This window comes from Ovis canadensis, chromosome 19 (assembly GCF_042477335.2).
Source record: "Ovis canadensis isolate MfBH-ARS-UI-01 breed Bighorn chromosome 19, ARS-UI_OviCan_v2, whole genome shotgun sequence".
Lineage (NCBI taxonomy): Eukaryota > Metazoa > Chordata > Mammalia > Artiodactyla > Bovidae > Ovis > Ovis canadensis.
The window spans coordinates 62,547,296-62,572,854 of record NC_091263.1 but is presented as its reverse complement, the minus strand read 5'-3'; the positions used below and the strand labels follow the sequence as shown (position 1 = coordinate 62,572,854).

The 25,559-nt window shown below is 50.4% G+C and overlaps 2 protein-coding genes across 35 annotated transcripts in view; both read right to left on the bottom strand.

Moving 5' to 3' along the window:
• SFMBT1 (Scm like with four mbt domains 1) overlaps positions 1–3,606 on the bottom strand; it is a 117,705-nt gene extending 114,099 nt beyond the window's left edge. For 2 of the 23 annotated variants that reach the window (XR_011251003.1, XM_069562454.1), the window contains exon 1: positions 2,383–2,650. The gene's annotated coding sequence lies outside the window, so the exon portion shown is untranslated. Of the gene's footprint in view, positions 1–902; positions 1,030–1,053; positions 2,182–2,382; positions 2,684–3,048 lie in introns of those variants that run through there. The other 21 variants (XM_069562458.1, XM_069562463.1, XM_069562453.1 and 18 more) reach the window with 20 other exon arrangements.
• A 245-nt stretch (positions 3,607–3,851) lies between these two features.
• RFT1 (RFT1 homolog) overlaps positions 3,852–25,559 on the bottom strand; it is a 61,855-nt gene continuing 40,147 nt past the window's right edge. For 3 of the 12 annotated variants that reach the window (XR_011251014.1, XR_011251006.1, XR_011251017.1), the window contains 3 exons: positions 23,825–23,965; positions 21,768–21,835; positions 18,730–19,635 (listed from right to left, as the gene is read on the bottom strand). The gene's annotated coding sequence lies outside the window, so the exon portion shown is untranslated. Of the gene's footprint in view, positions 5,197–8,213; positions 8,327–10,503; positions 10,594–18,729; positions 19,636–21,149; positions 21,836–23,824; positions 23,966–25,559 lie in introns of those variants that run through there. The other 9 variants (XR_011251009.1, XR_011251004.1, XR_011251015.1 and 6 more) reach the window with 6 other exon arrangements.

Here is a 25,559-nt window from a genome sequence, read left to right as displayed (position 1 = left end):
TTTAAGGAACTGATTCATCTGCTGACACTGAAACCTGATTTGTGGGAAAAGTTCATGATTCATCCTTTAAACCTACTGTCTGCAAATATACCTGCATTCCAACAACGGGAAGTAGCAGATTGATACAGGGCCCATGTCCACAAGGACTCCCAGAACCACGGATCCAAAAGTGCACAGTATTGCCTCAACTAAAAAGAGACCTTCTGACTAAGAGGTCTCCCGGGTCAGAAATTTTAGTCATTTTAAATAGTATAAAAATGTAAAAATTGTTATAAAAAGCATGAGGATCATGGAGAAAATGACCGTGACCATAACTCCAGTTAACAGATGTGTTGTTCTTCAGTTTACTAATATTACCCCCATTCACCCAGAAAAGGGTTGTGTTGTAAAGCAAAACTCACCAGTGGTGACAGAAGTCAGTACAGTGTCACCCTGGGGGAGGGAAAGTGTTAACTGAAAAGGAGAAATGTAGAAAGAGCCCTTTGGGAAGCTGAAAATGCTCTATATCTTGATCTGAGTGTAGCTACCAGTGCATATACATATGAAAAAGCCACTGAACTCTATGTACATAAGTTGAGATCTTATTATAAATTAGGCCCCAATAAATAAATGAATAAATAATTTTAAAACATATTAAAATGCATTTGTAACTATCTTTCCAGACAGTGTTACATAAAATCATCCAAGATACAACTCTCAAGGTATTTTTTTCTAAATGTATTTTAATAGAGATGCAGGTTGTGAGCACTTCCTTGTAGAACCTTTCAAAGTACAAACCTAAATTTTTTTAATCTTTCACTTTAGAAAGGCACTAAATTTCAGAACTGAAAGGACGCACAATGATCATCTATTCATCCACTAATTTTGCAAAGAAACAAAAACAAATCTGTAAAGAAACTTACCCAAGATAAGGCAGTAGTCAATGACAACAGCAGTAACAGAACTATTTCCTGATCTGGGGCCACTCCCGTTTCCACCAAGCCGTTACTTTTCTGACATTGTAAACAAATCCCAACTCCGAATCTACCTGTGGCCTAGAAAGATTCTACATACCTTAAAATACCAGGCCGACCGACAGGCCCCAAAGTGTACTCAAGAGTACACTCATCTTCCTTCCTCATCTCAAGACAGTCGACAAACGAACAAGTACGTTTTCAGGCATTTTACTTGTGATGCAATCAAGTGTGACATCTTAAAAATGTGGTCCCAGAGAAGACGGCATTGCAGGGATTGATAAAATGTATTTTACTACCTTTCCAATCTTTTTGATGGTTTCTTGGTTCTCAGGACTAAGTAGGGCTCACGAAACCTCGCTCGGGGCAGTCCACCCGCATGGCTTTGAGAGACCGCTAGGAATATCCCCCACTAAATAAAAAGCCTTCGCAAGGGTGTCCTACCCCACTGCCGGTGTATAACAAGATGAGCAGGTGACCTGTCCTTTACAGTTCAGTTTTAGACCCCAGTGAGCAGCTGACATTTTGTGAAAAACTTAACATACATCCTTTCCGCGGGAATGTATCTCCGTTCTCACAAGGCGTTTCTGCTCCCCACAAAGCAGGCCTGCCTTCTCAGGACACTCGGCTCGCCTCTCCAGTCTCCTTTTCAGGGTCCAAAACGAGACTTTAAGAACAGAAATCGAAACGGTCAAGGAGCTCTGGAGCGGCAGGTCCGCCTGGGGTCGGGCAGCGGGTTCCCGGCGAGCCCACGGCCAGCTCGATCGGCGCTGGGGAGGCCCGGCGCACTCCGATACGCTGGCCCGAAGCAACCGGTTGCGGCGGCCGCTAGACGCTCAGCCATCTCGCCGCGGCCGCTTCGGCCCAGCGAAGTTCAGATCGCCGCGCGGGCGGCGCGCCCCCGGGTCCTGCTGCGGGTTCGCGCCCCGGGCCCGGAGCGAGCCCGGGGGGCGGGTCCGCGGGGGCTCGGCGGGCGGGAGCGCGGGACGCGCGGGGAGGGGCGCGCCAAGGGCGCAGCGCGCCGGGGAACTTGGGCGCCCGCGGTACCGCCGCCCGGCCACTTTCCTTTCACGCCCTGGGGTTGCCGCGCGCCGCGCGAGTCCGCCCGGGACTGCCGGCCGCCGCCGCCTCAGCGAGACACCCAGGCGCGCTCCTACCGCCCGGCCGGCCGGCGCGCGGGGCCGCGCCAGGCCGCGCGCGGGCGCCGCGCTTCCCCCCCACCCGCCCCGCCCCCGCCCCCAACGTGCCGCCGCCGCCCGTTGGCGCCTCAGCCCGCGCGCCCGCCGCCCTCCGGCTCCCGGTGGATTTTCGTTGGCAAAGTTGCGCGGCCGCCTCGAGGGGGCCGCCGCGCGGTCCACCGCCCCGGCGCTGCCGCCGCCCCTTCAGGCCGCCGCGCGGGAAGGCCCAGCCGGCGGCCCCGCTTTTTTACCTGCCGGGAGTTTTCGCGCGCGCCCTCGCTCAATCGCTCGCTTTTCCCTTCTCGCGCTCGTTTTCTTTCTTTCTTTCCTTCTTTTCGTCCCCCCGCGCGGAAGCTTTTTCCGCTAGCGCCGCCCGCGCTCGCCCGCTCGCGCCCTCCTTCCTGCTGGGCTCCGCGGAGCGGGGCGGCCGGCAGCTCTCCCCGCCCCCCTCCACCCGCGCTCCGGCGGAGGCGGCGGCGGCGGCGGCGCTCCGCGCTCCGACTCATTCCAATATGGCACGGGCGCAGGGCGCATGCGCCCGCGCCCCCCCCCCCTCATTCCGCGCTCCTCCCGGCAGCCCGCGCCCCTCGCGCGGCGCGCGTGGCGCCCCCCTGCAGGGCCTCTCCGAGCTAGCTCGCTTGTCTTCCGGCTCAGCTGGGTCAGTACCGGAGACGAGGCGGCCGCGGACGAGGGTCCTCAGGGACCCCCGCCGGCAGCCGCCCCGGCCCCTCTTGCCCCCAGCCCACAACTTACAGCTGACACCTCGAGGCCGTGGCGCAGAGCTAACGGCTGCGCCCCCCAAATCCGACGGCGTTGCAGGCTGGAGCGGACTGGCCCCGACGGGAAGACGCGCCCAGGGACCCAGCGCCCACCGAGTCCCTGCTCCGACCCACGAGGGAAGGTCTCCTGCGCCTCACCTCGGGTTGAGGATGGAGTCCAGGGAACTTGGTGGCGTCCTGGTGTCGTTTTTGGTGTCCGAGGTGAAGCGCGATGCTGTTGTCCGCACGTGACAGCCTCCGGCAAGATGGCATTAGCGGAGGAACGGACAGAGCGACAACTGGATGCCAGATCGGCGCGTGTCGCCGCGGGAGAGGGCTGCGTCCGTCCGCCAGGGCCACGTCGAGGACCTTCCCGTGAGATCTGGAAAGCACCCAAGTGCCCCCTGTCTGCAAAGTCAGATCCTGGGCCCCCGGCGCACCGGGTGTCTCCCGGCTTCCGCAGGAGGCACCCTGTAAATCCTAGTTTTCCTGTCGCTCGGGGCCCCAGCGAGGGGGCACAAGACGGCTGTCGAATTCCGGCGGGAGAGCAGGGGGCTCCGGGCTGGGACAGAAGGTCGAAGGTGGCTACAAGCCGGCCCCGAACCCCGAGGTGCCCACAGGCCATTGTGTTCCCCGAGCTCGCCCCTTCCCCAGCGAGGGCAGGTGGCAGTGAGACACCCGGATCCCCACCTGCTTTGTAGAGTTCCCTACAGAAGGGAGTCCCTGCACCACGGAAACCCTGGAGTGCCCGGATTCCCGGGCCCTGGGAGGAGGTCTCTGACAGGGCTCTGATGATTCCTGTCTTTCAGGAAGGAAGAGGCGCCCCCACAGCAAGAAGGAGGTCTGGGGTGCCAAATGCGGCTCAAGTCACTTCCCAATGATCTCAGCCACTGCGCTGGGAAATATTACCCTACTTCACAGACAATGTTGCTCAAAGTCACGCCACTGGCTAGATTTGAATCTAGATTTTTTTTTTTTTAATGCCACTGAAGAGACAATATGACAACAGGACGAAACGCAAAAATAGCAAAGTAGTATCCATAATACTACAAAATGCAACTTTTCAAACATGAAACCTTCCGCCTATATGCAAGTCTTTACATAGTTGCAACCACACATCCTCTTTTGTGTTTGCTACCATCACTGACATTTTTTTTAACATTTTTGTTTTGTTCACATTCATTTTTCATGTGTGCAGTTACCGTCATCCATTCACTCTGTCTCCTAGTATTGCCTATTTTGGTCCCTGATTATTGTTTGCTAATGTATCTCTTAGTTCAGCACTTAGACAAACTCCTGGCAATTGAATAACCAGGTGGAAGGTTAAGGAACAGCAGGATTATCTTAGCCCACAGTGCCACAGAGCTTTCCAAACAGCAGCCCCACTCATTCTGCACCTGCCAAGAACAAGTATAAAGAGTTCAATACACATTTCTAAGTATTGGATGCCATCTTTGCTCCTCTATTTTAGCAGTGTCTACTGGTAGTTCACGGTTACTTCAGTATTTCTTAGGTGACTTTAAAATGTTTTTCCATGCATTTACTACCTAAATTTCCCTTTCTGTAAGTGATCTGTTCACACCCATTTGTCTTTTGGGGACTTGAACCTCTTCTAATTTTGAATAAGAATTTTTTATGTTGCAGACACTACTCTATCATCAGTGATTCAAATATTTCCCAGTCCATTGTTCTTTTTTGTTTTATTCAATCTGCCATTCTGGTCCTTTTTTATTTTATTTTTTCAATTGCTTCAGTGCTGACAAAGTGAGCTTTCTTCCATCCATCTGATAGTCTGCATTCTGCTAGTTTTCTAAAATTTTATTTTTAATTCTTTGGTGGTTATCCATGGCAAGTTTATTTTGCTGTGTGGGAGTAAAATACGGATTTTAAGTAACCACCATCATCACCAGTTCTTCACGCAATCACCATTTATTAAATAATTCTTACCTTATCCTTTGCCTAGTAAAATCTACGTTAATGCTACGCTTTTGATTTTGGTTGGTCTATTTCTGAATTCTCCATTTCTTTTCACAGACTTTGGTTTAAGGAAATACCATGTGGAGTTAAATACTGGCTCTTTAAAATAGGTTCTCACATCTGGCAGGGCTAGAATCCCCCCTCATAGGGTCTTCTTTCATTCAGACTTATCACTTGATATACAGAATAGTATAAATCCATACACATTCTAGGATCATCATACAGGAATTAAGAGTGCTCACTTTGGAGAGAGGATCATCCAGCTTCAACACTCACCAGTCCTGTGACCTTGGCAAGTTGCTTATGATTCCCAGGCCTTAGGGTCTTGGTCTATAAAATGGGAATAAAAGTAACATAAGCTAAATGATGCCTAGCACATAGTGTGTGTGTGTGTGTGTGTGTGTGTGTAACATATAATATGTATGTATATATAACATTCATATATATACTCAGTAAATATCAGCTGTTACTGATATTTGCAAAAAATTGAGATTTTGCATAGGGTTACATTAAACCTATGAATTCATTTGAACAGATCAAATATGTCTTAATATTTCATTTTCCCAACCAGGACATGTGCTATCTTTCCATTTATCCAGATATTTTAAAACTGAGAAGTGAGTTTCCTCATTGACTCCAGCCTCTCTCTGCTGCTCACCTTCATGACCCCTGAAGAACAGGAAGAGCAGAGAGCCACAAGGAACAGCATTTAGGAGTCTGACTTGGGACTTCCCTGGTGGTCTGGTAGTTAAGAGTCCACCTGCCAATGCAAGGGACACAAGTTCCATCCCTGGCCTGGGAAAAGCGCACATGCCACTGCAGCAACTGAGCCCCCGCGCCACAAATGCTGAGCCTTCTGCCACTAGATAAAGTCCACAAGCAGTGACAAAGACCCAGGGCAGCCAAAAATGAATAAATGAAATTAAAAAAAAAAAAAGCCTGGCTTGTGCAGGGCCCTGTGTAGGTGTGGGCATGTGTGCACATACAGGAAATTTTTACTCCTTGCAACATCCCCCAGCATAGGTCGTGGCATTCTCTTAAGGACAAAGAACAAACTGGGAGCCTCCAGATCACTCAGTGAGAGGCATAGCTAGAACACAAACTAGGTGGGCCAGCTCCTCAACCCCTCTGCTGCTTGGAAATTTGGATGGTAGTTTTTCACAGAGGCAGTGCCAGAGGAGCATGGAGGAAACTGACTTCTGATCATGGCACACCACTACTCAAAAGCCTCCCAGGGCTTTCTATTGCACTTTGAAAAAGTCAAAAGACATACTTTGGCCTCTGAAACTGGCTCTGGTCATCCTACAAACTCACCAGGGCTATTCACCTGTCTTGCTTGCTTCAGTTCACCTGTACCTTTCCATCCCTAAAGTATGCCAGGGCCCTTCCCACCTCAGGACCCTTGCACACTCTGTTTCCACTGCCTGGGATACTCTCCATCGCACCTCATGCACAGCACTTCACATGGTTGGTACCATCTCATTGTTCCAGTATTTTTTAAGAAGGCGGTCTCCTTAGAGAAGTCTTCCTTGCCCACTTCACCTAAAAAGGTTCTCTCTCCTCACAATTGGGGGTCAAGTTCAGATTGAGTCGCTGCTTATGAGATGTACTATTTTAAATTTTAATTGAGTTTTATTTATTCATTTTTGGCGGTGCCATGTGACTTGCAGGATCTTAGTCCTCCAGCCAGCAATTGATCTCAGGTCCCTAGCAGTGGAAGCATGGAGTCCTAACCACTGGACTGCCAGGGAAATTCCCCAATAATATGTCCGTTATGGGACCCTTCATCTCTCTGGGCCTCAATTTCCTCATCTCTATAAAAATGCAAATAAAGACACCTATCTTGCTGGCTTCTAAGAATCCAAGACCATAACGTTCATAAAGACTCTTTGCCAACTATAAGCACAACAGAATTTTCAGAAATAATTGGCATAGTCCAAAGCCACCTCTTCCAGGAGGCCTCCCAAGATTTTTCCACTTCCTTGTCTGTCTACCAAAGGCACTTAGCTTGCTTTTCCCCAGTCACCTACCTTGGGAAAAGCACAGGCTCCCCGACCCCATTTCCATCCTTGAGTGTCACAAGCCCAGGGATCCCTCTGTACCTCTACTACCCTCTGTTCCCAATTCATGAAGGGAAAAAAATGAATTAGCACAATGTTGCTGATTTTATATTATTGGGCCATGCAGTTTCCCTAAGCCTTTTGCCTCTTGCACTTCTTATCTGCTAACAAGAGCTTAAGCGCACAGAATAGGAGACCAAGGATACTCAGTAATGCAGGGAAAACAAAGATGGCATTTATCTTTGGGATGGTGAAATGCTAAAAATTTAGTTATAGTGATGATTGCATAATTTCATGATATACTAAAAACTACTGAACTGTAAACTTTATTTAAAAGGGTGAATTTTAGGTATGTGAGTAATGGTGGTGGTGGTTTAGTCACTAAGTCACATTTGACCCTTGAGCCCCCTTGGACTGTAGCCTCCAGGCTCCTCTGTCCATGGGATTTCCCAGGCAAGAATATTGGAGTGGCTTGCCATTTCCTTCTCCAGGGGATCTTCCCGACCCAGGGATAGAACTCACATTTCCTGCACTGGCAGGTGGATTCTTTACCAACTGAGCCACCAGGGAAGCCCTTGTGAATAATATCTCAGTTTAAAAGTTGAATGATAAAAGTTTACAGTGACTGGTACCAAGGACAAAAGGTGCTTTCCTTGACCTGCACAATGAGGCTTTTTGCAATATTCTTTTCCTGGGGAGAGTATAATCTGCATACAGTAAAATGCACCCGTTTTATAAGTGTGTAGTCTCTGAGTATTGATAGAGGTAACCACCACCACAATCAAGATACATAGAGTTCCATCACTCAGAAAGTTCCTCTGTCCTCTTCCACTGATTCCCCTGCCCACAGGCAACTGCTGATCTGATTTCTATCTCCATAGTTAGTGTTGTCTGTTTCTTAAAAAATTTCATCATAGAGTAACACCCCCTTTTGTGTCTGTTTTTGAGATTCATCATGTTGTTACATGTATCAGAAGATTATTCCTTTTTTCCTCTGATGGTCAACTGTTCCTTTATTTCAGGTTAAATAACATTATTTTAATAACACAGAATGCCCAAGGAATGAAGATTCAGCACCTCTGTTCTACTGGTCTTCAAAAACATCTTATCTGCATCAGTGAAGTTTTGAGCATACACCCTCCATTATGTTTATGTTTAAATTATTATTTTGTACATAATACATAGTACTACATACATAGTAGTCTATCTAGTAAAATATGACTTGCATTATAAACATATACAATACATAAAGATTTTTAAAGGAAGAAGTAATGATAAGATAAATACCACTTTAAAATACTTTTCAGAGACTTCTGTGGCAGTCCAGTGATTAAGACTCAGCACTTCCACTGCAGGGGACACAGATCTGGCCCCTGGTCAGGGAACTAAGATCCCGCATGCTGTGTAGCCAAATAAAGAAATCAGTTAATTTTAAAAGCACCATCTATCTTTTTTTAAAAAAAGTAAAATAATTAAAAAGATTAAATAATTTTCATTTTATCAATGGAGTATCATCACTTTGGTCCTCACAAAATAGTATTAAATTATTATTTTAATGATATTAGAGAAATATATCATATTAAAAATAATAATATTGTTTCAAAAAGGAACGAGATTAAGAATGCTCCTTTTTTTACATTGATGAAGTATAACTACAGTAAACTACGTATTTAATAATTCAATTAGTTTTGACATGAATATATGTAGAAATCATGACAACAAAGAAAACAAATATTCTCATCACCCACAAAAGTTTCTTCACATCTCTTTGCAATCCAGCCCTCCCTCTGCCCATATCTCCAGGCAGCCACTGATGTGTATTTGTTGCTACAGGTTAGATTGCATTTTCTAGAATTTTATATAAATGGAATTATATAGTTGGTAGTCTCATACAGCATAATGATTCTGAGGCCCCTCCACGTTGTTACATGTAACAGTAGCTCCTTTTTCTTACTGTATAGTATTCTATTGTGCAGATATGCCACAATTTGTTCATCCGTCCCTTTGTTGATTTGCATCCTTTCCAACTTAGAGCTATTATGAATAACACTGTTATGAACATTCATGTATAAGTCCATCTGTGGACGTCTGTCTTCATTCCTCTTTGTTAACAGCATATATATTAAGTAATAAATATATTAGAAATATTCCTAATTACTAATTAGTAATGTAACATATGGGCATATGGGGCTTCCCAGGTGGCACTAGTGGTAAAGAACCTGCCTGCCAATGCAGGAGACATAAGAGATGCTGGTTTGACCCCTGGGTTGGGAAGATCCCCTGGAGGAGGGCATGGCAACCCACTCCAGTATTCTTGCCTGGAAAATCCGTGGACAGAGGAGCCTGGCGGGCTACCATTCATAGGGTTGCAAAGAGTCGGACACAACTGAAGTGACTTAGCACAAACATATGATCTATGAAAACATATAATAAAACAAGATGAAATACTAAATGTATAGGAATATGTATGTGTGATTTGAAATGTGTAATATATAATATGTAGGTGAAAATATATAATAAATGTCCCATCCATCATACATATTGAAAAGTATATATAAATATATATAAAACACACACATACATATATACGTAAATACAGAAACACTCGTATGTACTTTTAGCTAATGTGTTTATCTTTGATGGGACATTTAGTCTTCATTCCCTGTGGTCCTCTACCGACTTGTTCTGTATATCACATGAAAAAGGAGCAGTCGCCCAGGCTTCACCCCAGCAAGGCCAATTCCAAGACCTGAAGGTCCACGTTGGGGCTGAGGAGCTGGCATTTGGAAGCAGGACACCAAGGCTCACTATGCTGGCCGAGGGCTCCTGTATTTGGCTGCTTTCAGCCCAGGAGCCAGGCAGGAACAGAGATTAGGGCCAACTCAGCCATAGAACATTCTCCAAGCCTGTTGTGGCCTCCTGGAGGATCAGAGGTAGGAGGTTCATGAAGAGATAATGGTCACTGGGCCCTTGGAAGGGAATTAGGAAGGCAAGCCCACCAGGAGAGGAGAAAGCAAAGGGAGACACGACATGGGGCCCTCCCAGCCTCTCCCCAAAGCCATCTGCTGGACTTGGGCAAGGGTGGCCTGCATCCTTCCGATGCCACATCTGCTCTCCATCCCCCACCCACTTGCCATAACTGGGGACCAGAGTTCCCTCCTGTCCCAAGCCTTCCATTGCACTCCTTGTTCTCTTCCCATGCTGCCATCTCCCCCCTGCTTTTTATAAATTAATATATGGCTTACATTCAATAACTATTAGGATATAGGTGTCAATCTATAAAACAGGGACATTTACTATGTTTGTTTGATACCTGTTACAGCAACAGGGAAGCTTAATCTCCCTGATAAACAAGAGTCTTGCTTACCTGGCTGGGCTTCCAGCCAGATGTTATGGTGCCACTTCTAGGCCCCCAACTTGGTTTCCGGCTAGTTAGCACTGGGTGGATTTGGGAGGAAAGAGATTTCTGCATAATACACATAACATCAGAGAAAATTCCAATGGACCCTGCTCTACCCAGAAGCTTTGTACAAAAATGAAGTGTAGCCAATTGAATTCTAATTTTCTCATTACTTACTTTATGATTCCTGAGATGTGTGGTCTTCATTCCTGTTGGGTCTTGCTCCTAAGGCCTCTGGTTCCTGTTCTCCACTGTCTTTAGTCAGTTCTGGAGCACAAAACTGAGACTGTCACTTTTAACTTCCTGATATCAATGACTTTATTCTTCAAATGTGGCTAGTAACATTTGGGCTGTTGAAAGTAGATCAACGCACTCAAAGATGTCTAGAAGTCCTTTTCAGCTCTAAGATCTTGGATTGGGTTGTGAACACGATTGTGACTATTTCAGATAAGGAGCTTTCCAAGTGGCAGAGTCAAAGTAAATCACTCATGCATTCCTCCTCTCACTGATGCTGGCTGTGTGCCTGCACAGGTGGGACCAAGGTGCCCACACAGATCTATTAAATGGCCAACCCAGAAATGCTCCCAGCCGAGTGAAGTCCTGGTTGGTTCAGTGAAACGGGGTCCTAGAAAGGGCCCATCTCCAAAGAAGGAGGCCTGATTTCCTCTCCTGAGCTGGGAGAAGGAAATCAGCGTCTACTTGTCTCTTCTCTCCCAGAGCCTGGCTTTTCCTCTTACAGACCCTCCTAGTGCCTTTGTACTGGGCCCTCTAAAAGATTCAATATGGCAGCCAGGAGGCACTGCTGGGGACAGGCAACCTTGGCAGGCAGGGACAGGCTCTCTGCAGGTAGTAAACGTCTGGGTGCCATTCTTGGCGAGACCCCAGCAACCAGAGGATTAAGTCAGAGCAGGCAAGCAAAAGCCTTGTGTGGTGCCCAGCTTGCAGGTGGTGCCTCCCACATGTGAGCTCCCTTCCCACCTGCTGGCTCCCACATCAGCCAGATCCTCCACTGCAGCAGCACTCTGGGTTCCCAGAGGATGCTGCCACCTCTAGAAGCCAGGCCCACTTATAGAAGGGGAATGGGGCGGGCTCCTTGAGGCAACCAAGCATCTCGAGCAGAGGAGCCTCCAAGATGAAGAACAACTGGAATTCACACCCATTGCTATTACTAGTTTCCCATCAAGCTAAACACACATTTACCCTGTGATCCAGTTTCTCCACTCTATAGTTAAATTTACCCAAGAGAAATAAAAACACACCCACACACAGATACTTGCGCAAGAATATTCAGAGCAGCTCTATTCACAATAGACAAACTGGAAACAACCCAGATGCCTGTCAACAGAATAGATAACTTGTGGTATATCTACACAATGGAGTACTACTCAGCAATAAGAAGGAATGAACAAATGTTAGACACAGCAAAATTAGTGAACCTAAAAAACTTCATGCTGATCAAAACAAACTTCAGGACTACCCTAGTGGTCCACAGTACCTGGCTCTTAGCTCAACTAAGACTCTGAGCTCCCAGTGCAGAGAGCCCAGGTTTGATCTCTGGTATGGGAACTGGATCCCACATCTCACTCCCAACTGAGTTCGCATGTCACGACTAAAAATCCCACACACCGCAAGGAATATCAAAGATCCCATGTGCCGCAACTAAGACATGGCACAGCCAAATAAATACATAAATAAATATTTTTTTTAAAGAAGCTAGACATAAAAAAGAACATGCTATGTGGCTACATTTACTTGTTGCAGGACAGCAAAACTAATTTCTGATGATGGAGGTCAGAGGCAATAGTAGTAGTTACTTCTTGGGTAGGAGCTAGTGACTGGGAGGGAATTTTCTGCAGTGACAAAGCTTGTTCTGGTCATGGTTACATGGGTATCCAGATTAGTGCTCCTTACTGACTATGACTTATTCCGCCATAGGAAAATAAGCCTCCAGGATGTACTCCAAAATGAGGAGCCTCGGGTGAGCAGCTGTGAAGAAGCAAGCAGAGGCCCTGTGTCTGCACACAAGCCCTCCTTTCGTCCAACCTATCCTGCAGGACCCTGGCTGGCAACTGATCCTCCTGATTCTGGTCTCAGTGACAACCGAATTTTGAGCCCACTGGTTGGTGAATGAGATCATACACATGTAAGTGGCAGCTTACAGCAGGGAGGCCTAGGAGGCAGATCACAGCCGGACGGGCCACGTCATGCTCTCAAGTCAGCTGGGCCACCTGTCACCACTAGAGTCTGGGCTTTTCTGAGGCCCCAGGACTCCTGGCTGCCAACCTTGCTGGGAAGGAGGGGCCCAGCCCAACCCCCTCCTAAGGGGTAACCCTGTTGCAGAAGATGTCAGGGACTGACCTTAACAGACCTTAGCCGCTGCACCCAGTACGGACTAACCTCATCTCTATTTTTTCCTGCCCTGTGTTCTCCCTAAGCTCAGCCTGTCCATTCTGCCTTCCACCCTATCACCAGCCCTTCCTCAGACTTCCCCCTACCTGTCACCTTCTGAGCACTGGTTCTCTAGAAGAAATGACCCCAGGGGACCCACACCCACATCTGTTGAAGATATGGCTGTCTACCTGTGGAAAAACACAAACAACACCCACTGTCGTGCACACACATGCTGGGAGGATCCACGGCAACAAGCGAGGCCTTACAGATGTGCCCAGGTGCCTGAGGCACATAAGCTACTGGTGCTGTAGCACCGCTGGGCCTCTACTAACTGCTTGGCAATGCCTGGCCAGTAACTGCTTGTGATCACGTTCACGTGTGCACAGTCCTGTGCTAGGTGGCCTGTCCACGGGTGGATTCATTCAGTTCTCACCGCAACCCTATACAGCAGGTCGTGTTCTGTCTGCTTTACAGATGATGACATAGGAGTTCAGAGGAAAAGTCACTTGCCTGAGATTGTCCACTCAGATGCTCTCCAGTGTAACCCCGAAGCCCTGCAGCCAGGCAGAAAGCCCATCCAGCCTCTGCCCCCTGCACTCTCTGTCTCCTCACCCTCCCCCAGATCAGGGGGTGGGGGTCTCCTCTGGTTGAAGAGAGATGGGCATATCCCGAGAATGGGCTTTCGAACAGCCTATCAAATGGGCTTGCTCTCTTATTTCTCTGGGCTCTTGGTGGTTACTGGCCAGCAAATCCTCAGTGCTATTTGTTAGAGGGTGGAGGAAAGCATGGAAGAGGCATGCTGAGCTCCCAGGGAGGCCTGGGAGAAACATCCGAGACAGACCAAGGAGAGCCCCAGGCTTGGCACTTCCACCTCTCCCAGCACAGACCCCACCTTCCCACTGCCCAAAGCACCTGCCTGCCTGTTGCCTCTCAACCTTCCATCCTAGGTCCTCCTTCACCCCATTTGCTAGAAGCAGAAAGTGAAGCCAGAGCTAGATAGGAATTTGTTCATCCAGAATCAGAAGTCCAGGAAAGGTCAGTCTTTCCCAAGTGAGTCGCTCTGGGGCAAGGCAGTTTGCCCCTAGTTAGACTTAGCCTGAGCAGGGACCATGCCAGCTACACTCCCAGCCAGCCCTGCTGTCAGATGTCAGGGAGAAACACGGGGCCAAGGTATAGTCCACGTCCAGCCTGGATGAGAGGGCCCAGCAGGCCACTGACCTCCATCTCCAGGTCTCCTGGCCTGACAGAAGGAGCAGGGGCCAGGGAACTGCTTCAGGAGAGGTCTTACCAGACAGCTCCTGCCTTTAAGATATAAAGCTATATATCTTAAATATAAACAAGAAATAAATTAGTAAGTAACAAATAAGATGAGTAGTGTAGTGGTGCAGAGAAGGCAATGGCACCCCACTCCGGTACTCTTGCCAGGAAAATCCCATGGATGGAGGAGCCTGGTAGGCTGCAGTCCATGGGGTCGCTAGGAGTCGGACACGACTGAGCAACTTCACTTTCACTTTTCACTTTCATGCATTGGAGAAGGAAATGGCAACCCACTCCAGTGTTCTTGCCTGGAGAATCCCAGGGATGGGGGAGCCTGGTGGGCTGCCGTCTATGGGGTTGCACAGAGTCAGACACGACTGAAGCGACTTAGCAGCAGCAGCAGTATAGTGGTGAGTATCCCCACCTGTTCAGAATTCCCCAGGTGGCGCAGTTGGTAAAGAATCCGCCTGCCAATGTAGGAGATGCAAGAGACCCGGGTTTGACCCCTGGGTCAGGAAGATCCCCTGGAGAAGGAAATGGCAACCCACTCCAGTATTCTTGCCTGGGAAATCCCACGGATAGAGGAGTCTGGCAGGCTACAGTCCATGGAGTCACAGATGACTGCGCAACTGAGCACCCGTGCGCGTTCATGCTGCTTCTGGACACGGGACAAGACGAGTAATGAAAGAAATTCACACTGAAAGATGTTTTATCCAAGTGTTAGTGCAACAAAGTGCAGCCGTCCTCTAATCCTGGGTGTGCGATGGGAGTGTTTGGAGGGTGATTTTGCTCAGCGAGTTCGCTTCTCAGTGTCTCTCTGGAAGACCACAGAGGAGACTTGCAGGAGTTTGTCCATGCCGGCAATCTGTCCTGTGTCCACAGGGAGGCTGGTGGACCTGTTCTAATTGCTCCTCTGCCACTCATATTCTAAGAAGGGGAGGGCAGACTCAGGACTGGCCTCTCAGGAGGTGAAAGCCTAAAGGCTCAGCAAGGGCTTGTGGGGTCTAGGGCCCAGGTGGAATTCTGATTAGTGCTCCAGCTTCTGCTGGACAGGACGAACAGCCATTCAGCGTTTTGTGTCTGTGTCCAGGGCCTGGCTCGCCATTGTCTTGCGGGCTGTCCTGCTCACGAGTCCTTTGCAGGAAACACACGGGAGGGTCCTGCCCTCTAGTGGCCAACAGCAGTCAGGTCTCTCCTCTTGGATTCCGGACCTCAGAGCAGCCCGCTGCCCCCACCACCTTGTCCAGTGCCTGCTGCACAGGAACGAGTCCATTTTACAGGGGCTGAAACTGAGGCTGGTCCCAAGAGCTGGCTCAGCTATCTTAATCTCTGAGTACCTTTGACCCCTGAGGGCCCTGCTTCCAGACTCTGGATAACCCCAGAGTCCTAGGGTCACATGGTCTGGGTTCAGTAAGAGGGAGGCCTGACGTGCCCAGGGGAGGGCCCTCACAGACCAGGTCCACACAAGCACTCCAGGAGACAGGGAGAACCGTAGCTCCAGAATGGGGAGCGTGCCTGCCCAGGCTCCCCACGTGCCCACGCCCCTGCTTCTCCCATCAAAGCCTCTGTCATCAGGCTGCGACCTGTGCCTGTGGGTGAGCGGAGCACCACAGGACTCGAGAACTTAGCCTAGGATTTGACACTAAAGGTGCTTTGGCTCTGGACACCCCCATCTGTGCCCCAGGTGAAAGGAGGCAGGGACCTGGGGGAGGAGGGGAAACTGAGGGGAAGTCCCACCTCTCCAGGGAGGGCCTCGGCACCCTCTGTTCCTCAAGGGAGGTGCCAAGTGTGAAACCATCAACTGAAGTACGTCTTTCCAGGCCTCTACTGAACCATGGGCTGAGGTGGGGACCGGGTCATTCCCCCAGCCCCTCCATGCCTCTCCTGCCAGCCTCAGAGGCCTTCCCTTCATTCCTGGAGTCTGAAATGCCGAGTTGTGGCTCTGTGCCAGCTGCTGAGGATTCGGCATAAACAAGGTAGGCCTGCTTGGCCCTGGGGCAGCTGGTGCCCAGGGTAAGAGGTGGACAGTGACAAATATGGAGAAAAGCAGGCAGCACACACCATGCCCACTCAGTTCCACCGAGGCCCCACAGAGGCCCTGCGGCTCTCACACACCATGCCCACTCAGTTCCACCGAGGTCTCACAGAGACCCTGCGGCTCTGGGCGAGGGCCCATCCCAGGAAGCCTCCAGGTTCTGACAAGGACAGCCAAGCTGCAGGCCCACCCCAACACATGCACACATTCCCTGCTCTAAATCAGCACTAATTGGACAGTGAGAGAATCCACAGGCCTTGTAGCAATAGGGTCAGGTCTGTGGAGGTCCCAGGGAGGTGGGTCCCCATCAGGGACTAGCTGAGCCAGGCCCTGGGGGAGTGGGCCCTGGGGTCCCCGCCTCTCTGAGGGGAGATCAAGTGACAGGGCCACATCTGCCAGGGACCTCAGTGGTCCCTCTGGAAGACAGAACTGCCCCAAGGTTGGGGAAGACTGGAGGATGGGGAGTCCCTCTGAGGCCATATTCCCAGCTCCTCACCCGACTTGGCCTTTCCATTTCCTCTGCTCCATCTTCACTGCGTATGCCATCCCCTCATTCATTCACGAGCACACTGTTCATAAACTCCACGACGAAGCCCTGGGGCCACAGAAACGGATGTGCAGCTGGTCAGCAGGGCCTGAGAGAAGAGTCTGAGTGCAGGAGTGGCTACTAGTGCTCCCCTCTTCCTCTTGAGCATTTCCCTCTTCTATTGCTCAACACCCTACACAGGCCTGGGCCCCGCTCGGCACAGGCCACAGGGGGCAACCCGTCAGGGGGCTTCATCCCGTTCCTGGTGGAGAGGAGGCTGGGCTGGCAGTGCAGTGTGCTGGTGAGTGGACCAGCTCCACTCCTGCCTCTGTATGACTGGTTGGCGCTCTGGGTGACGCTGTTGTTCCCTCAGTCATTCAGAAAGACTCAGAGGCTAGGCCAGCAAGGCCAGCTGTGTGCATGTCCCGCACCAGGCCTGAGGGCATAGCACTGCCAGGAAGTCCTAGGATTGGCGGGGCAGGAGAAGAGGGCTCCAAGTCTGAGTTGCTCTGAGGTGGGGCTGAAACATCCATGCTGAGCAACCTTGGACCCAGACCCCAGGGTGAAGACTCTGAGTCAGCCAGCCCCCTTTACACCACACCATGTGGTGCGGCTCAGGCCCTCAGGCCCGAGCTGGCAAGGTGGGAAGAAAGCAGCTGTGTCCAGCCTGACCCCTACTCTCCAGAACACCCCCACCAGGGAAGCAGAGGCTGGGCTCTGTCCCCTCCTTTCCCACCTGAGAGACCAACAGTCCTGGGCAACTTGGTGTTGCCATGACAACCACACACTTTCTTCTTCCCTACTTAGCAGACCGATTGTGAGATGTCGATTAAGTCCTGGGGAGTTGTCTGTTTAGAAGGCAAGTGGCTGCTTGGAGAGATCTATGCATCTTTCGCTTCCCAAATGCCTCAGGCTGGTGACATGTGTCCCGCACCAGTCCCTGTGCCCCGCACCAGCCCGTGTCCCGTGGTGGGGTCTGGCTGACCTGGTTTCTGTCTGACGACACTCTGGGGTACAGCCTCAGGGGCGGGTAGATGGTGGTCACCGGAAGCCCCAGACCATGCACAGGCCCTGTGTGAGGCACAGGGTTTTCCAGCAAGTGCTCCGGACTCAGAAGGCTCTCTGCCTACTCGGGGTGTGTGCTGTCTTTAGGGACTTGGTGGCCACGGCTGGGAGTTGCCCGTGTGTGAGCAACTGGATGACCAGGTCCTCTGAGACCCTTGGAACCACCACAACCTCCATGCCTTCCCTGGAGCTGAGCTTAGCTGTAACCAGGGAAGGAAAGAAGCTGCCTCTGGTGCAGAGGGAGGGGGCTGGGGTCAGAGCTCAGGCCCCCAGTGAAGGAGACTTGGGGCAGTGGGAGACTGGCCTGTGATGAGGGGGCTGCCGGTGGACCTGGGAGGCACATGTCAGCCTGGCAGTGAGGTGAGGGCTGGTTTAGCCTCTTTTAAGAGGAGTCAGCCATGGACAGTCAAAGAAGAGTGTGAACCCAGCTGTCAGTGGGCTTCTGGCTCAGCCTGGGACAGGGATGGACACGGACGCAGGGGAACTTGCCGGGAAGACCCACCTCTGTCCTCTGCAGTCAGGGCCAAGACCTCCACATCACATGCAGTCCTTTTTTTGGCCTCATTGCACAGCCCATAGGACTTTAGTTTCTTGACCAGTGATTGAACCTGAGCCCACAACAATGAAAGCGCTGTGTCCTAACTCTTGGGCCACCAGGGAATTCCCACCACATGCAATCCTGTTGTGGATTAGACCCCTACCATGTGGTTCTGTTTACATGGTACCCACCCCCACTGGGTTGCAGCATCCTTGGGCGGGTGAGGGCGTGGCAGCTCTCGACCGTAACTGCATCTCCTGGGACAGACCCACATCTCTGCCGCCATCTTACTACTGTATGATGCTGGGCAAAGTTCCTTAACTTCCCTGAGCCTTTTCCCTCTAGGGAAGGGAGGGACCCACAAATGGGATGGTGAGAGTGGAAAAGGGGTGATGTGGGGCTCCCCAAGCAAGGTCTCCAGGGAAAACACAGAAACCTGTTGAGGTTAGTCATGTTGAAAAGGGCTCAGTTTTATGATTTTGTAGGGAAGAACATAAAGTATTTTTAAGAACACAAATAAAATAATGAGATAATTAATAGTTTGACAATAAACAACAGATTACAGTAGAAAGGAAATAGGATACTACTTGGTTTAGCAGAAAACAATGTTTTTATAGTTTTAAACATGTAAACATGAATATACCCCAAATCCTGACACTGGGAAGATGGGAAGTATGCAGAGAGCGGGCTGATTGTTCCATAAGAGGTCAATATTCTAAAGGGGAAACAATTAAGAAATAGTAACATAAGCAAATTACTTACAAATATGAAGGGAAACGGAAAACATGACCAAAAGAACTAAAATGATGGGCCAAGGAGAGGGTAGCTTGGGAGGGGGATGCAGAACTTGCTGTTTGGGGTTATCTTTCAAAGCTGTGTACATGTGTTCTTTTGATCAAAAGAAAAACTGAAAATTAAAGTAGGTAGAGTATTTAGATAGAGGCATGTTGAGGATGGAGAGGTGGGGTAACTTGTCCAGGGTCACAGAACTGAGAGACAGCTTAGCAGGGACCCATGGTCAGTTCTGGAACGACCTTGTCAAGACCATGGACTCCACCTATGGGCCAGCGGCTCACCAAGTGCCCTCGAAGGCTACCCAAATGGGCCTCTAGCCTAACAGGCTGCACCCCATGCGTCTGGGCAGGGAAACAAGGCCCAAAGCCACTTCCTTGAGGAGGCCACGTCACCCCAAGGGAGGAGTGGGAGCAGATGGTAGAGATGCCTGCCTGGGTTGTTTCACTTCCTTTCTGTTTACTGGTAGCTTTAGCTCCCAAGTTTCCCATCCAGCCAGGCTGATTAGTCAGATTCTCCAGGGGGAGGCCTGGGGCATTGTTGATTTTCCTGACACCTGGGGAAGCAGTCCCCTGTGCCTGGCACACTCCACTTGCAGCCGAGGAAGCGGTGGAGCCTGGAGTGGGCCAAGTGCAGACGAGGTCTCTGTGCCAGGATGTTCTCTGCTGCGTGGTTTTCAGTGCAGGGAATCCGGGGACAACTTAACTGGTACACCGTGCAGTAAAAGCAGAACAATGTAGAGGGCAGTGTGAACACGGGAAAATATATGCACCACATGCAAAGCACAAAGAGGCCACGGGAGGGCATTTCTGTCTACAGGTACTGGCTGCCCCAGGATACTTTACCAGTCAATGTAAGAAATACCTATTCAATGCAATACATAATGCTATCGGGAGATAAGATCATTTGCCATCAAGAAGAACAATACGCGGAGATATTTTAGACTGTGATGACATCTTCTCTGGTCCCCTGTCTGAATGCAGCCCCAGGCTCCAGCCTCGGAGCACTCAGGCCCACCAACTCTCCCGCTCTCCACTCAGCCCCAATTTGTGCTGCATGGGGGCTTCTCCTTGGCCCCCACCACGGTCCCAGAGCAACAGCGAGTAGGGATCAGAACCTTTTGTAGATGGAGAAGAGGATCTTTCAAGAAGACAGAGGCAGGTCTAGAATTAGAATGTGATTTCCAGGCTCTCTGCCTCTGTTGATTATCTGGATCAACAACTGGTCCCTAGGGCCAAAACATCATCTCTCAGGCCGCGAAGGTAACCAGAACCCTTGCAGGGTGGGGAGCATGGCCCACAGAAGGTGATGGGAATGAAGAGGCCTGGAGCACTGGGCTCTGTGGATCAGAACCAGCATGCCCAGGTCACAGCCTTTTGAAAAGGAGCAGGAATAGGAGAAAGAGGAAGGTCTGATGGACTCCCCACCACTCAGATATGACCCAGACACCAAGGTCAGCAGCCTTACTCCTTACTCAAGGATCAGGGCCAGACTCAGAAGTGTCTGGTGTCTCCCTGCTCTCCCTGAGTCCCAACTGTAGGCAGAACACACTTCCTTGCTTACAAAAACTGCATCTTAACAGTACCACTCAAGACAATACCCCCTCAGACTTCCCTGGTTGTCCAGCGGTTAAGACTCTGCACGTCCACTGCAGGGGGTGCAAGTCTGATCCCTGGTTGGGGAACTAAGATCACATATGCCACATGGCATGGCCAAAAAAAATAATAATAATAAAAAAATAAGATTAGGGAATTCCCTGGTAGTTAAGAATCTGCCTGGCAATGCAGGGAACACGGGTTCAATCCCTGGTCTGGGAAGTTCCCACACGCCTCGGGACAACTAAGCCAGCAAGCCACAGCTAATGAGCCCACATGCTGCAACGCCGAGGCCCCTGTGCCCTTGAAGCCCCCTTGCTCCACAATAAGAAGCTGCAGCAATGAGAAGCCCATGTGCTGCGACTAGACAGTGACCCCCACTCGCAGCAACTAGAGAAAGCCCATGCACTACAGTGAAGACCCAGTGTAGCCAAATAAATAAATAATCATAATAAATAAAGAAATTTTAACAAGGGAGAAAAAAGTCAAATTAAAAATAAGACAGCATCCTCTGTCCTAGGTTCTGGCCTTTCTCTTCCAGCTGCTTCCAGAAGGGGAAAGCCAGCTGGTCTGAACCTTGCATCCTTCATTACAGCCCAAAGAAGGAAAAAACAACAAGCAGGCTGATGGCAGAAGCATGGTTGTTTTTGTTGCCTTTTCAGGGTGAGGACGAGGAAGAACTCGAGCTTCAGATCAACTTTGATGAGTGGGTTCAAGGCGAGGACACTGGCAAATTGGAGACTGAGGCAAGTGTGTGTGTGGTGGGGCGGTGGGGGGGGGGGGGCGTCGCGGGGGGAGTGTCCTCATGGTCACCATGGCAAGGCCGAAAGCTGAGGCCAGGGGAGCCAGTGCCCTTGGCCGCCCACCCGCATAGCAGAACCAACTCAGATCCCTCCATTTTCTTCAGAAGCTGCCAACAGCAGCTGGCCCTCCTTGGACAAAGCCACACTCTCGTCTATCACCAGGGGTCTTTTTTCTTTCTGCTTTAATCTAAAGCTGCAGGGAAATTTTAAACTACCAGCTGAGGCAATTTCTGAAATTGCTGAAAATCATTTAACAGGCTTTGCAAGCATCCCCTCTTACCAGGGGGGTGGGAGGGGCGTGGGGCAGTTCAGGCTGAGCCTGAAAGAGGGCATTTGCTGGGCTCTCCCTGGAAACGATGGTTCTGCTTCCTCCAGCTGGGCCGCCGGAGCTTGGCTGAGTCAGAAGACCTCAGGCAGTCTCACTGACCCATGCCCTCACCTTCTATGCTCCTCCAGGCAAGCTTGGCTGAAAAAGAGCTTTCGTTTCCTCTTCACCTGAAGCACCGCCTTCAAGAAAAGGGGAAAGAAATGTTGCCACTGCAGGAAAAAAGATTCAACCACATACACGTCTGTGGACTGGGCTTAAGTGGGGAGGAGGGAGTAGGCAGGGGTGAAGCAAACGTTCCCAGGGGCCACAGTTCCTCTGTGTTTGGCAGATTTATAATTCCACTCAAGGAGCAAATGATGGGCTGGTGGGGCACCCCCTGCTTGATGCCCCTCCATCCTTTCATGGATTCCCTGCCATACCCGATGAGGTGAGTGTTCTAATGCCCATTTTTAGACCAGTAAACTGAGACACATAGGGATGAACTACCTTGCTCAAGGTCATGTTTGAAGTGGTGCTGGGTCTATCTCCAAGACCCTTTCTGGAACTCCCACACAACCTGCCTTCCTAATTCTCAAGGGAGAAGAAAAATAGGGCTGCTGAAAGAAAGAGAAAGGAGTGCGATAGAGTCGACATGTGCAACTGAGGCTGACAGGGTGAGGCCCAGGAGGTAGAGAGGTGAGGAGAGGTGAAAGGTGGAAGGCCAGACAGCAGGTGTCGCTGGGCTCCAGAGCACACCCTTAGAATCAGACAAGGCAGGAGCCAAGGAACAGGGATGGGCGTGTGTTTACTAATGCCATGGGTTTGGGGTTTAATGCCTTCTGGGTGTGACAGCACTGAAGAAAAGGGTTAAATCACCAGCGTCTGTAATGCCCTTGCTCCTTTCTTCTTTGCCAGGACAGCCATAGGCAGGCCTGGAGTTGGGTCAACAGGAGCGAGGGTGAGGAGAAGAGAGCCTGGGCTGGGGTTAGAGTGGAGAGCATCAGGGGAGGACTGGCTGAGGGCGAGGAGCAGAAGAGAAAGATGGTAGAGAGGTGGGTACACAGGACATATAGGAAGCCTTGCTATGGGCTGTTTTCTCCAAAGCTTCCAGAGCTACATTTGACTGACTGGCCTCTATTCTCCTTCCATCCGCCCTGTGCCATGCCAGGTGGGTTAGCAACAGATGAGGAAACCAAGGCACAGAGAGGCAAGATCTGCCTATGGTTACAATATGATAGAGTGGCTGAAGTCAGCCACCTTCCCACTCCTTGGTGATGTCACCTGAGGTCAAGGCCACCAACAGAGAGAGGACCATGGGGAAGAGACAACTGTTTCTTTGTAACGCAACATAATTCGGGGCCAGATCTGTTTCTCCCAAATATCTGTTACTCATTCCAGTGGCTGTGCAAAACAATTACCTTGAATTCTTTAAGACGAGATGAAGACTGGCAAAGGTGGGGGGAACTGTGGGAGATAACGTCATGGAAGGCCAGGGAGGAGGTTTAAAACATTCAAACTTGTGGATTTCAAGCTTGACAGGGTTTTGTTGTTGTTTAAACAGAAAGAACTCCTCTTCCAAGCAAATTCTTAAGAGTAATCCCCAGTTTTCATTCCGATCAGAAGAGTGCTGCTCCAGTTGGCGTAGGAGCCGGCTGACCCCTCTTGCCCTCTCAGGTGCAAGGTTATCAAAAGAGCTCAGATCTGGCCTTTGTGAATGAGGGAGGAATGGAGCCCAGGGGCTGATGGTGCCTGCTGTGTGCCACAGTTGGTAGAGTGAGGCTTGTGCAGGGTCACCCAGTGAGTTAGAAACGGGCAGCCAGGCTGGGGTATAACCATGCATGCGACACCATGGGCCGCTTAGAAAGCAAAACCCTGCTCGTGTACTTCAGAAGGCGGACATGACACAAGCGGGCCTCCGTGGTGGTGATGCAGACGGGAGGAACCTCTGGGTGCTCCCCACAGAGCCTGGCTCTCGGCCCTGCGTTTGCAGGGTTGCTGCGGGGAGAGCTGAGGGGAGGGGAGGTAAGGATGAGTGCCCAGCATGCTCGGGCATCTTGCCATAAGCCCCGCGTGATGTCACTCCAGGTTACAAAAGAGAAAAGGAAAAAAAGGAAAAGCCAGCAGCTCTGTCCCCTCTATGCCCCTAAGCCCTCACCTCAACCCAACACCAGAGCCTAACATCTGCACACCTGCAAGAACATCCTCTTGTCATTGGAGAGGTGCCACTTAGGGAATCTCACAAGGCACGTCAGGAAGAAAGGAATCTTCGGCTCTAGTTCAGGAACATAAGTGTGCTAATCTGGTTTGTTCATAAAATTGTTGTCAATGCCCTGGGGGGAACAAAAAGGAAAGCTGTTTTAGCAACATTCCCTAGTTTGGTTGGGATTTGTGGAGGAAAACATCCCATTTCTCTCACGGCGACAATGTTTCGGTTCTCCTGCGTCCTCTGGCTCTCCCTGCCCGGCTGTGCCAGGCCCAGACGAGGGCGCACCCAGAGACCAGGAGAGTGAGCACAGTTAACGCCGGGGTTCGCAACAGGCGCCTATGGAGAGGGCCATGGCTCCTGTGTCACCCAGAGTCGTCTCATAACTCTCCTTCTGAAAGATGCCCTCTGGACCCCAAGTGCCAAGCTCCCTGGTGTGACCTATTGTGATTTTCAGAAGGGACTGCAGAGAAGTGAGTGAGGAGCTATACTGAGTCATGCTTTCATCGCAGACTCCCCTTCTCTCCCGCCCGACACGGCTGCGTGGAGGCCACACGCTATTAGTTCCACATAATTGAAAAGTGTGTCAGGATCTCTCAGACATGAACCCAAAACATGCTGCTCAGTTGTCACCTCCAACGTGACTAATGCAGTCGTGTCTTAGTCACTGCTCACTGTGCTGACAGCATCAGAGCCCCGTTCCAAGGCCCCAGTTTGTGGTGCAGATGAGATTAAAGGACCGAGGCTTGCCAGGTTCTCAGGTCCTGTTCCCACTGAGTGCTCTGCAGCAGGCGGGCCCTGCCAAGTGCACTGGTCAGACCAGGGCAGCACTGTGACAGCCAGTCAACAGGAGGGAGGGAGGTAATGAGACAAGTAAATGGTGGACTAGAAGACTCCCTCGTAAGTTGGTCGTTACGTCACAGGCCCTCAGGCAGCTCCTCCAAGGCCGAAGTGGCAACTCTGGCTGAATCACATCACCCTGCCCAGCCCCTGCCCAGTGAGAGCTGATGGAACTGGGCACCCACCTGCCCCAAGAGTGGCCCCTCTGCTGGTTCACTTATGACCCTGCACCCACAGTAGCCACCCTATGAAGATAACCTGGGCCAGTTCCCTTTCTCCTCAGGGTCTCTGCCTTCAGAACAGAGCTTACAGCCAAAAGGAGACTGTGGGCCCAGACTGTGGGAGAGGAGAAAGGTGGTGAAAGAGACTGCCTCGTCAGTGGGAGAACGCGGAACACTGTTTTGGGTGGAAGGGAAGAACAGTGAGTAAAACGCCAGTCCTGTCAGTCCGGAATACAGACGTGTCCATCACAGGGCCGAGGAAGCCAGCCCCTCCTTCCAGGTCGAGATCACCATCCAGTCACGTCCACCAGTGCAGGGAGAACTGTTTTGATGACGACTAAAAATGATTCACATACCTAAGGTACTTGCCCACCTTTCTTTCAAAATTTAAGAATTTTTTGTTTCGTTTTTGGAAGAAGTGATATGAAAGATCTTCACACAAATGTGGAGAAAATAATTTACTCATTTTAAAATAGGAAAATTGACGTGAAACTAGCAATATGAATACACTGTTTTGTTTTGTTTTTTTTAAAAAGGGGCAGGAGGAAAGAGGTGCCCTGGTGAAATAGGTTAGTAAATGGCAGCGGGTGGGGCAGAGCATACACACAGGAAACTGACATGAAACTAGCAATATAAACCCAAGTTTAAAAAAAAAAAGGC